Here is a 13,332-nt window from a genome sequence, read left to right as displayed (position 1 = left end):
CCGGGAAATGTCAGGGTGGAGATGAGGCTTGGACTCAAATGCAACAAAAAGTAATCCGGGCAGGAAACAAAATCACCGGGAAAATGAGACAAAAAAATCCAAAGACAAGACCTAACAGAATACGACAGACCTTAACAACAACGTAATGATCTCACACAAGACAAAGACAGCACAGAGACTAAATACACAGGGTTGACAAGGACTAACCAAGTATGGGTGACAGACATCGGGGCAGAACAATCAAAAAAGGCGGGAAAACACAAGACAGGAAGTAAAACCAAGACTAGGAAGAAAAGACAGACTTAAAAAAAAAATAAGGAAAAAGAACACAAAAACCGTGACAGGAAGGTGCCACATTGCGTGTGCTAGGTAGACTTGTACCTTGATATCAGATGCTAAGGAGCAAAACGGCGGTTGGGAATGAGAGGGCTGTACAACCTGTGTGTTGTGATTGGCTGGGGGTCACACACCCACCTGGGGCCCAAGGCTTCTTGTTAACACCTCAAAACGTCCAGACTGACCAAAATGAAAAGAGAAAATACAGGAAGAGGGCGGAGTCTCTTCAGATACAGACACAGACACACTTCTAGCGGGTCATACGTGATGACTGGGAGGGATTCTTTTTGTATGAGTCTATATATTGTTTTTTTAGAAAAATCCATCATATATCATGAAAGGTTTAGTGTTAAAGAGGATTAGCCTATTATTTTCATTTCTGACCTTTTAACAGAATACGTAAAAATGTTTGTGACTATTATACCGATCAGCGGTGAAGTCACAGCGGGAGACCCTTTAGTGGAGGAGAGACAGACATCGGGGCTGCACTTAGGTAAAATAGACGAGAGTTACTGAAAATAGGTTACAAACACAAGCTAAACTGAACAACTGACCTTTAGCGCTCCTCTCAGACAACAAAGCCTCACTGTTGGGAACCAATAAGAAGCATGTGACAAAACGATGTGACAGAGAGACACTTCGATTTTACATTTAACATTTCCTCTCGCCATCACCGACAGCAGGAGCATTAAGTAAAGCTGCAGCCAATCTTTGCTGCCATTCAAAGTTCAATAGCTATATGCAATTCTAAATTGCGACTAACACGGCTGTCATCCCTACTGTCGTCATCAAAACAAAACAAATTTTAGAAAAGGGTTTTTATACACCGTGTGCGGTCATTAAATACAACAAATATTCAAGAGCAAAGGAAACTCAAGAAACACAACTGCTTCATCACAGCTTCAAAAAAGTGGTGGAACAAGCAGATACTACACATGTTAGTTGCTTTATAGTGTGGAAAATCAAATAAAGATAATGGGCTCTTACAGTAAAAGGAAGGGAAGTTATAGTAATCAGAGATATTCTAATGGCCTTCCTAAACATTGAAAGATTACATCATACAGGGCAGTTGGGAAAGAGATGAGTGCCGGGTGTGTTCTAGCGGCATGTCCTCAACATCTTCCTCTGCCAGCCCTGTTTCGTTTTGTTAAAATTGACCTCTCATGTTCAGCAGGGAGTCGGGCTAACTGGTGAGTACTGCTACTGCAGCACCATCACATAAAAGCTGCATGTCACTCCACATCACATATTGATCTTCGTCACATGAAGCCTTATTCTGTACATTCTGTTTCTCTTTTTGCTCCTTCCATTCCTTCAGTATTTAAACACCCAAGTTCAGGCTCTTCTTTAGCTAGTTATATATCCAACTGCACTGCCCTTAAGCAAGGCACTGTGCAAGTGTCTATGCACATGGTAACTACCCTACGGGTAAGGGTAGGGAAAGATCACAGATATGGCAAATAAACTGTGGTTGAAGCCGGGGAAGGTGTTTTTTTGTCTCATTAGGCAACATTCCATAATACATTTTAGTATATTGTAATTGAAGTGGTCTGAGAGAGAACTAGACCTCTGCTCCTCCTTCTGGCTCTGTTTTCAGGCTTTAGACAAATCTATCATGTGACAGGAGACACTAGCCAATCATGGTTCACACCAGAGAGAGGATGTTCCTTTCGGCTGTTCTTTAAATACAATGCAGATCCAGAACACCATGGATTGCCAGATTTTCACCTGGACCTGGAGCAGGTGACGCAAAAGTCGGGAATGCCGGGCAGGTGCGCAGGCTGAGAAAGCAACCACACAGACCTCCACTTCCGAGTATCTGAACTCCAGATTCATCACACATAAAAGGGATGATTTGGAGCTTCTGATCACCTTGAACAACTTCGTCCAGAGCTGCAGCATTTTTGTTAAAAGTAAAAGCTGGCTACACCTCCTTATCTCTGACACGGAAGTACAGTTTTAGGACGCACCGGATACAGGTAGGAAAGAAACGAAGACCCGGGGAAGAGTAGAAGATGGAGGCTGTGTATATAGTCACACAATGACTGACGTACCAACAGCAGGATTGTTGCCATAGGTTCAGTCATTAGCAATTAAATGTATTTCATCAATATTAATAAAGTCTGAATTAATTTATAATAATGCGTTTTAATATAGTGTTAACTTTATCAAATTGAACACATATTAAACGGGGAACCAACCTGATCTCAGTGAGTAATAACTGAACTGTTCTCTTAAAAATGCAGGTATTATCTGGTTTAATTACAACCAGCTGTTATTCCAACATAAACAATAATAATCAATAATTCTATAATCAATTAACATCTCTTATCCGTCTAAACTATAACTGTCATGGTGCTTCAGGGAATGTAGGACCCAAGTGCGAGACGGCAGACACATGAGTGAGCTCAGGGATTTATTGTAATGAATCCAATAAACAAAAGGTGTCCTGGAACCGCAGGCCAAATACAAAACAGGAACAGGCAAAACATCAGGAACACCGAGACCAACAGGGTAGACGACAAACATCTTACAATGACCTGACACAGGACAGGGGGAACACAGAGACTGAATACAAGGGTTGGGAAACAGGTGGAAAACATCAGGCAATCACAAGAGGAAAGACCAAAAGAAAGGAAGTAAAACAAGACAAGGTAAGACAGAAAACCAGACTGTAAAATTAAAACAGGAAACTGAGCAAAATACAAAACAGAAAAACAGACTACCAAAAAAAGACAAAACAAAAAACATAACAATAACCAAGGCAAAACAAGCAAGCTTGTGTGTGTGTGTGTGTGTGTGTGTGTAGAAGAGGGAGAAAGGAGATAACTAGCAAATTAATGTAAGGTACAATCAAGTACAATACTTAAATGCTAAAATATAGCAAAAAGTATAAACATAAAATGAATAATAAAACAGCATAAAATGCAAGCCCAAATACCTCAAACTTGTACTGATTAAATGTACCAATGTGCGTACATGAACCCATTTCCTCATGGTAATGGGCTGAATTGTGCATACGTTGTATAGAATAAATGCACACTTGCACACACTCCTTCCCTGCTCACCCCAACAGTCACGTGTCATACGGCACTTTTATTATTAACAGTCATACAACCCTTGACCTCAACATTAGAATGTGAAAGTCAGTACATTTAGCATGTCCACAGGCAGGCACTAAGACAGGCTGTCAACTCCCATCAACCCCGCTGTTCAGCTGTGATTCATAAGCTGGATGTGGATCCAGGGCGGTAAAGAAGAGGGGGGAGTGCGGGAAGACGACCTGTATGTTGGGTACATGCAGGGCTTGGCCCTCTGTCAATCTCAGTCAACCAGAGCCCTTCCTGGGCTTCCTGCTGGCCCTCAGGACGTCCGGATGACAAGGAGACACAAAGTCACAGGCAAACAGGTTTATGGGGGCCCAGACTTAACAGAAAATCTCAGTCACCTCCCCGTTGGAGACTGCTGATTTTTACAAATCACACAAAGTTGCTCATTCGTCCCCTTAATTTTCATCACCTGTCATCATTGCACCTTTTGAGGCTACAATAAAGTGTAGGATTAAACCCTTTACTCTGGCTCTTCTTTCCTTTGACAAGGTTTCACTATGACGTCTGTGGACCTGTGAGTATAACGGCTGGAATAACGGTAGAAATGGCACGAATGCAAGATTTGATTCAATTAATCTACTTTAAGATTGGGATCTAGCAAGAAGAAAAAGAAGGGTTTATTTTTGTGCAGGAATTCATAGAAGTTGTTGATTCTGACTTATTTTATTTTTAGAAAGCATCTCTTATAATTTCAATACAGTTACTTTCTGTTATCAGCTTGTGAACTGCACCCTTCATGCAGAAGAGGAGGAACAACATACTGTATACCTGTGGCATTTTGATGAACCCACCAAAATGAGAGCTGAAATGAGAGCTCTTAAATATTATTTATTGTGACAGCAACATGACTGCCAGGTATGGCTGCCTTTTATTGTCCTTTTCTTTGCTTCTTGTTTTGTCTGTAAGTCCGTCTTTTTAGATCCCTGCTTGTTTGCTGTCTATGACTAGGAAACCTACATTTAAGATCAACATGGTATCCAGCTTTCTCTGTTCTACAGAAGCAACATTTTAAAGAAACATTATGTAACAATTTTTACTTAAAATATCAGCTTTAGAATCATTTTGATACTATACTGACTTGTAACTGGGAGAATGGAGCCTCTACAATTCCCTTTGATTTTGCAGTATGTAACTTTTGTGAGCAGGCACAATCTCTTGGAAGAAGTGTAACATTTTATGGCACTACCACCGATATGACCGAAGCTGAATAATATTTTATGAAGAAACCGTAGAGTTTTCCCTCTGATGTTCTCCGGCTGCTCTGCCTTAACTTTCAGTTATTAACTGAGTTTGCTGATGTTTAGTCAGCTTTAGGCTACTTGTTGCTGAAGTGGTTAGGGCTCAATATGTTCTCTAACTGCTGCTAACTATAGCTTCCGTCGGCTAGCTCCATTATTGTAGCTGTGCTGCCAGGAGTGGGAGCGTCGAGCACCACCAGAGGAGTGTTAATGTACACCTCTAGTACAGGAGCTTTGGGCAACTAGGAGGAAGAGGTTTCAGGCCCGGGGTGGGGGGGGGGGGGAATACTGGCAGGGAGCCAGGCTCAACAGATTCTACGGACATCATAGCAGAGACGAGGCGGTCGTGCTTGTCACACTTTCCTTACACGCCCACCCGCTTCAAGAGTTAAACTGTATTTCACTTTTTCCCATGCCAGCCCATGAACAGTGTGAATCACTGAATGACAGCTTGATTCCTGCTGTTTTCTAACAATAATCCAGACATAAACAGTAACGTTAGGGCTTTTATTGTTTATTAAAGATCCCCATGAATGACACAGGTTTTCAGTTTAGAATTACGGTAGGAACCACTAAAAATAACACTGCTTTGCCATCCTCTGCACCCAACTGAACACACTTTATTGGCTTTGAATTAGGGCTGGGCAAAATATCGATATTAATTCACTATCACTATATGAGGCTAGAGATTGTCTTAAATTATGGATATGGATATCGTAATATCCTGATGTTGACAAGTGTTGTCGTTTCCTGTTTTTAAAGTCTGCATTACAGTAGAGTGACGCAATTTTCTGAACACACCAGAATGTTCTAGCTGTTCTATTATTTGCCTTTACCCACATAGTTATTACATCAAAATAACTGATGATTATTTATCAAAAGTCTCATTGTGCACATATTTTGTGAAAGCACCAAGTGTCAACCCTACAATATCACCACAATATCAATATTGAGGTGTTTGGTGAAGAATTTTGGGTTTATTTGATTTTCTCAATATCACCCAACTCTACTTAGAATAATTGCAAAACACAATGCAAACTCAGGGTCTTCTTTCCCAATTTACAGCCCCCTCTAGGCTTCAAATAACTCACCGTTGTCGGCTACAGCCTCTTAGCAGGCTACACATCGTAAACAGCTGTGGCCCGCTTTAACGTTAGCAGTTAGCAGGGTTAGCATGGCGGTGTCGGGTTTACTATACTGGCTGTGTCTCAATTGTTTTTCCCAACCAACTCGAGTACTCTAGCTATATAATTCAATGTGAGTGCACAAATGTTGCAATGATAGATAAAATTCCCGTCCTTTGTAGCTTTCATTCCCATCCAATAAGGTTCTTATGCAATCCAAACATTGTTCCCTGCTCCTTCAAATAGGATGGTCCTTAGAAACGACTGGCCATGCTTGGCAACACAAGATATTTCTAATCCACTCAGCTCAGAGAACCCTTTGCCTCAGCTGCAACCCAGAAAGCTAACGTTATGCTAGCAAGAGTCAAAGTCAATAACACTGCGTACGATTGACAAATACCAACAATTGGTACCAACAATTCCAACAAGACAAGCTAGCTATCAAGACATGTCAATGTCCCCAAATCAATTAAGACTTTCACAAACAAATGATACGCCGTGTGTACTGTCGGCCTGAAGTAGTAGAGTTGAACAATGAATGGGATGAGAGATGATCGCTGTTAAACAAGTCAGAGCGGTAATGTACTACTTAGTACAGCTTGTGTGTTAGCACCATCCTTTGGTTTTCAGAGGAAGAGGCACTGATCGGACTACACTCAGTGATGGAAATAACATTCAGATTTTATTTTTCACTTGATGTAGTAAATTCGTTTTTAACGGTAAAGAGTCAGTTTCACCTGAACTCCTTGGTAGGTGTCCTATATCCCCTGTGTGTATCACATACAGTACATGTTCTGTATTAGCTTGTTAGTTTTATATTGAAGTTAAATGATGTTTACACTGAACATATATGCACACACACATTTTTTATATATATATATACACCCCGTATGTGGTCAAAAGTTTGGGGTCACTTACAAATTTCCATTCCACTCCATTATAGACAGAATACCAGCTGATTTGAGTGGGTGGCTGATCTTTAATGCAATATCTACTGTACATTGCCCATTATCAGCAACCATTCATCCAATTTTCCAAAGGCGCATTATTTTTACTAATTTGATATCAATTTAAAAAACTAACTGTGAAAACAATAGAGAAACCTTATGCAATTATGTAAGCACATAATGTAATCTGGAAACTGCTGCCCTGGTTAAAAACTTCCACTACAATAACAGTACATAAAAATATTGGTACTACAACTACAGCAACAGCAACAACAACAACAACAAAATAGCCTTTGCACAGTATAAAGCCATTATTAAAGTGGCTTGATAAACCTTAATAAATGTTGCCAATAAGCTCTTTACTGCTGTAGTGAGCCATTCTGAGAGTAGAGGGGATGCCTCTGTTCGACTTAGGCAACACTAATACACATCCATGGTGGATGTGGTCTCACTGATCTTCTCTCTGTCCCCTGCTGGTTTAATTTTCGCAACCCCAAGAATTATTTGTGTTGTGGTGGAAAAACGGTATACTCAGCAGGGACTTGGAACAAGATTAAACCCGGACCGTATACCAAAATCTGTCTAATGTAGTAAGTGTATGTCTTACCTTTCTTTGGCAGTGTGACTCATCACCTGAGGTATAGAGGGAATGATAAGATAAGATTATCTTTAAATACATGACTTGTCAAATATCGATAATTTTGATATGCATGATATATATGTTGATACAGTGTTTCTCAACCTTTTTAAGTTGTGCCCTCCCAGAATAATGAGCTTGGTGTTTGCGAACCCCCCAACCCCTTTGACAACGAGAGAAAGAGCACCCAACGCACCACCCCCTACTGATTTTAAATGATTATTGTAAATGCTCTGATTAAGACATGCAAACAAAACAACAAAAATCGTTTTCTCTATTGACGGTTCACTTTTAGCAGCTAGCACATAGCCTTGTCCAATGTGCTCCAGTCTCTGTGGATTTTTGATGTGTTTGTGACTTTTTGTCTCCCCCTTACCCACCAGAACCCTTTCTTTCTAATGAAGCTCTGAATATAACACATTAAATGTACCAAACTTCACACATTAATGTAAAAACAATTCCCCAGTCTAAACTAATTATTCTTTTCTCCCCAAGAGAATTAACCAGGCATGTGAAATCCTCAGCTGAGAGGAGAAAATTCCATGTGTGACACCCATTAAAGCACATTCATCTTATGGCACTAGGCCACATGAAAGAGATTCTACTATTGACTTTAAAGGAGTTCAAAATGTCGTTACAAGTGCCACCCCTTGTGAAGTGATTTTGAGTGAACGCAGCGAATCTAACTGAAGTAGATGTAAAAAAAAAAAAACATGAAAGTTGTGTTAAATCAGCTGTGTTAAGTTCTGGTGTTGAGACAGCAGTTAGAGAGTTTAGGTTTTACAAACTAGAAACACAGAAAAAAGGGATAAAAACAAAAATATGTAGGCTATCAATTCCAATTTCTAAACTTACCTCAATTATAACTTGTCTCCTGCTAGTTGTACTACAGCACTTTAAATATATAATATATAAGCATATGCTTATTATTGAAATAATTTTGGATCTTGTAGTTTGTAGACGGTCCCAAAGCACTCCTTGCAGTGTCAACACAGGAACTAAACAGCTGAATCAGCACATCTACAGCAGTCAGATTCACTGTGTTCCCTCTGGGTAGGCACTTTTAATGACATTTTGAACATGTTTAGAGGCTTAAACCAGTTTAAAACTTGCCCTGTTTAAACCTGTTCGTTCGATAGCAGGAGAATAACATGGTGTAGGTAAGGCTATGTGTTGATATTGACCACAATTTTCCTTGAGACACTGAGCGTCTTGGTACAGTCGCAGCTCCCCGGTATTAGCATAAACATCACACAAGGCGTTTCATTTGCAGATTTCAATTAGGTGATTTCCAGCCCATCCAAGAAAACGTGAGAGCAACATCTGTGAGGATAGTTTTAAATTCAGTCTGTAAAGTGAAGTAGTGCTGAGAGTAAGATCCTTAGGCTGTTCATAAAGACAGAATACAGTTTAAAATCCATTCCAGATACTGTCCACACTGTATGATGTGAAAAAGTCTTCAAAAGAAAAGTCTGACATTTTTGCCTTCTTGCCAAGAGCTAGATGATACCACTCTTACATTTGTATGAAAAATATAAAGTTACAGCCTGCAGCAGGTTTAGCTTAGCTTAATTTATCTTAGCATAAAGACTGGAAACAGGGGGAAAACTGAGCCTGGCTAAATCTAAAAGCAACAAAATCCACCTACCAGAACTTCCAGAGATCATTTATTAAAAAGTTACATTAAGTTTGATATCTCTATGAAAATTTGCCATTTTAAAGGTTCTACAAGTTAGTTTTTAGGCAGACTTTAATGCCATTAGCCGTTTTTTCCCATTTCCAGTATTTATGCTAAGCTAAAAAGGCTGCTGGCTCCACCTACAAATTTAACCTGCTATCTGTGGTGGTATCAAACTTCTCATAGTCAGCAAGAGAGTATTTTTCTCAAAAATAACGCTTTCTTATATTTCCCAAAATGTCAAGCTAACCCTTTAAAGCCCATAATCCATGTTTATGTGTCTGAACTTTGACTGTTTGTTGATAAATAAATAATATCTGGGCCTAAACATCACCAGGTAGAATCATTTGAATCATGAAAAAGGCAGAATAAAACAAATTACACATAGATTTACAGTAATTATAGTCATGCTAATCTGGTGGATTCCTCCAAGGAAGTATGGGAATATTTATGACAAGTTGCATGCTCTGTACAGCCAATGCAGAAAGGCCACTGACCCTGTGAGGACGGGGTTCCTGTGCATGTTGCAATGAGTGGGAATATATGTCTCATATCGGTTTCATTTATAAACCGATATTATATTAGAACCAGAAATCAATCTCTCAGTGTCTTATCCCACACCAGCTCTCTTAAGTAAACAAGCCATGACTAAATTCTGCATAATTTACATTTTTATGGAATTAACAAATCAGTACAAACATCATGTCACACTCATTATTATGTTTAGGTAAATCTTTTTTAATTTTGATCAACTGTACTTTGGCACACTTCACTGACGTCAAGCTGCTGCTAGTAAAACTCATTACTTTCACAATTAAATTATTCCAGGAACCACTAAACCATTGGTTATTAATGTGAAAGTGTGAGGTTTTTAATACTAGCAAACAGCAAACTAAAACTTTTTCTTTAAATATGATTAATGGAAGGAATAAATCCTGCGTGTCAACAGTTATTCCAGCATCAAAATACTGTCACGCTGATGGGGGACTGCCGATTTCTCCGATGCTCCATTGTTCCCACCTCTTAATAACCTGAAAAATTCCCTTTGGTCCTACAGCCCACTAGTCCAACATCCCTTAGTTTAAAAAAATAATAAACCCTCTGCTCAGACATCCCATTGTTCTGACCATATAGTTTTTTTATATAGGTTAGGATAGCCGATTGGTCAGGGGATCGGACCTGTACAAATGGGGGTTACGTTACAGGAAGTTTGGGACACTAAACTGCACGCAAACCAGTACAGAGATTGTGTCTAAGTGTGCGTACGTAGCAGTGCCATCACTTCAAGAGGTAAAGGCTAAATAGTGATTGTGCATATGTTAACTGTGTAATCATACCTTTAAGTGCCCATTTACTACCAGCTGGAGAATTTGATTTGAGAGGCTGCCTCAGCACCATGGACACACACTACAGCTACTGAATTGAAAGCATGAACTTAATAGTTTAATTTATGCAACCATCTAAATGGAACTGAGAACAATGAAGCAGCAGCTAAGCTTTTAAGCCTTGTCTTCATTTGTCAAAATTATTGAATTCCTGGCACGTAGCATGCATCTCTCTCGTCTTGTCTGTCTTTTGTTGTTTTTATCGGTCTTTTTCCCATTCCCACCCTGCTCTGTTTAGATCAGAATTTCTTCAAATTTCTGAGTCAGCTCTGGTAAAAGCTGCTCTTTGCTTTCAAGTTGTCACTTTCATAAGGAAACTACAGTCAAGATTTTATTTTGGCTATTGAAAATGCAAAAAATATGTTTCCTGGGAAGCATCAGATTCAATGTCTTAAAGGTAAACCCTCTAATATAACTATTTAATTTAAATCCTGATGAAATGAGTCAAAAGGAAAACATGCTCTTTGTCACTGAGGGCAGTCTGCTAAGGGGATTGAGGATATCCCAACATGCACTGGGTGAGAAAATAACTAGCGGCCAACACCATTCACAATTGCAGATTGAACAAATATAATCTGAAAGTTAATCTAAGTCAATACATCAAAACCAAAACTATAATAATCGCATATTCACTAACTGTTAACAGATTACTATTGAAGTCATAATCACTGAATAATTACAGTGTTTATTTTAGTGCAAACACTTTGAGAGAGTCCTTTAGCCAAACAAACCCAAATAATTGAGTGTATTCTGTTGGTAGGTTGGATGATTGTAGTTTAGAAGACAGATGTTTCAGAGAAATTGAATTTTATTTTTGTCGCACTCTTAGATACAAATGTATTGATTCCCTTTAGGAAAGTGGGCTGTTGCTACAGCAAATAACAGTAGAAAAGAAAATATATGTTGTGAATAATAACTGAGTAAATGGGCTGAAAAGGCTGGAAATTGAACGCAATGTTAAATCACAGCATGTGCAAAAACAGCAGTAAGACATGAAAACATGCACGATATCAAAAGACTGCAACAAAATTTTAAATAAAGTATCGAACGTTGCTTGATACCAGAGAAAATTAACAAAGAACGCGGCACATTCGAAAATATGATGAAATTACAAGAATGTGAATTCTAAATCAGAAGACAATTATATATTATTGTTTATATGAAAAATGTTTCATTTGAATTTTTATGTGGACAAAATAAAAAAAAACAAAGGGTACTTTGTCTCCTTAATTCCTCTTTGGGAATGAGTAACATGGACAACTACGTAAACTGTGTAGTTGTATGTAAAATGTAGTAGTTTTGATGAGTGAAAATGCAGTCCTTTCTCCACAGAATGGCGCCTCGCTTTGAAGCAGTGAGACAGCGGTGCTTGTTAGGAGTGTCAATCTTTACAGGTGTCACAATTCAATAACGATTATCCCATCAACAATTCAAATTGATTAAATATCACAATGCATCACAATACGTCACCTCCTCAAATTTATCATATATTGATACACATGGTTTTCATCAACAAATTCAAGCAGTCAGAGATTATATATATATATATCCTCCTCCTACTAACTATATAACTATATATATAGTTATATATATATATATATAACTCCCCTTTTTATTGTATCTGCTCTTAAAAAACACACTTCCTGAATGTAGCGGAGACAGAACACAGCAGACAAAAGACCAAAAAAAGAAGTAGCGACCGGAAAATCAACAAGTAACATCATTAGGCAATAATTGATTAGCGTATAATATTACCGCATCGATGCAGAACTGTCTAGGTCCATATCACGATGCATCGATACAATGATCAATTTCAGCGTCCCTAGTGCTCATGCACGGCTGTGTGAGGGGGAGTGCCGAGGGCAGTGGGAGGAGTAAGACGGATTTAAAAAGGAACAGTTGACCTTTGGTGTCATGCTTAACATGAAGCCCGGTCTCCTGAGTCAAAGTCCTGTGTTTGTCAAACAAACACCAACAATGAACAAAAGCACCCTTAAAATTTCTTTGCCGCAAATATATAGTACCAATATCATTGATAAACGCTTTGTGTATGTTATTACATTGCAAGTCATTAAGCTGTGTGTGTGTGTGTGTGTGTATATATATACATATATATAATCTTTTTTAAATTTTCTCTTCCTGCTACTGGCGAGAGCAGTCGTGTTTTTCCTCCTCTCTCCTCTTATCTTAGCTTGGCTCCTATTCTAGTTGTCCACCTTGTCGTGTGGAACTTTTCCTTCTTTCTCTTCGTTCCCTGCCTGCTGTTTTCCTGGAACATTTGACGTGGAATTGATTGTCTGGTCACTCAGCGCCATGACAAGATTTTTTCACTCAAGCATGCTTCACCGGGTGGGCCGATCTGCCCCAGTGCATGGGACACTCCCTGCAGGCTACGCTTGGGATTCCTGGGTGAATTGGCAAGCGGTCTGCCTGGACGCTCTAACTGTGGAAGACGTTATTTGGACAATTGGAATTCTGTTGGTGGGACTCCTGATTGTCGGACTTGGGCTCTCTCTGACATATCGGAAAATTGGTAAGACAGCCGCCAGCAAATTTATCCATAAGCTGTCTGGGGAACTTAAAGAGTGCTTACATGGAGTGATTGAGAGGATGAAGATTTTAAATCTGAGGTCTGACTAGACCAGTGAACTGTCTTGTAACATCTCAGACCGGTCTGGGGAAGCACAGAGGGGACTTCAAGAATTGGATGCACATATGCCGCTTAGGACGAGTGGAATTAATTGACGGACATTGATTTGGTCAAATTTCGCAGAATCAACCTAAATTAGATTGAAATTGTGATCTAATTTAGGTTGGTGCTACTGTGACACAGAGTTTCCCTTCGGGGATCAATAAAGTATTTCGGATTCTGATATA

Source organism: Etheostoma cragini, chromosome 15 (genome assembly GCF_013103735.1).
Source record: "Etheostoma cragini isolate CJK2018 chromosome 15, CSU_Ecrag_1.0, whole genome shotgun sequence".
Classification (NCBI taxonomy): Eukaryota; Metazoa; Chordata; class Actinopteri; order Perciformes; family Percidae; genus Etheostoma; species Etheostoma cragini.
Note: the sequence above shows the minus strand (reverse complement) of the source record.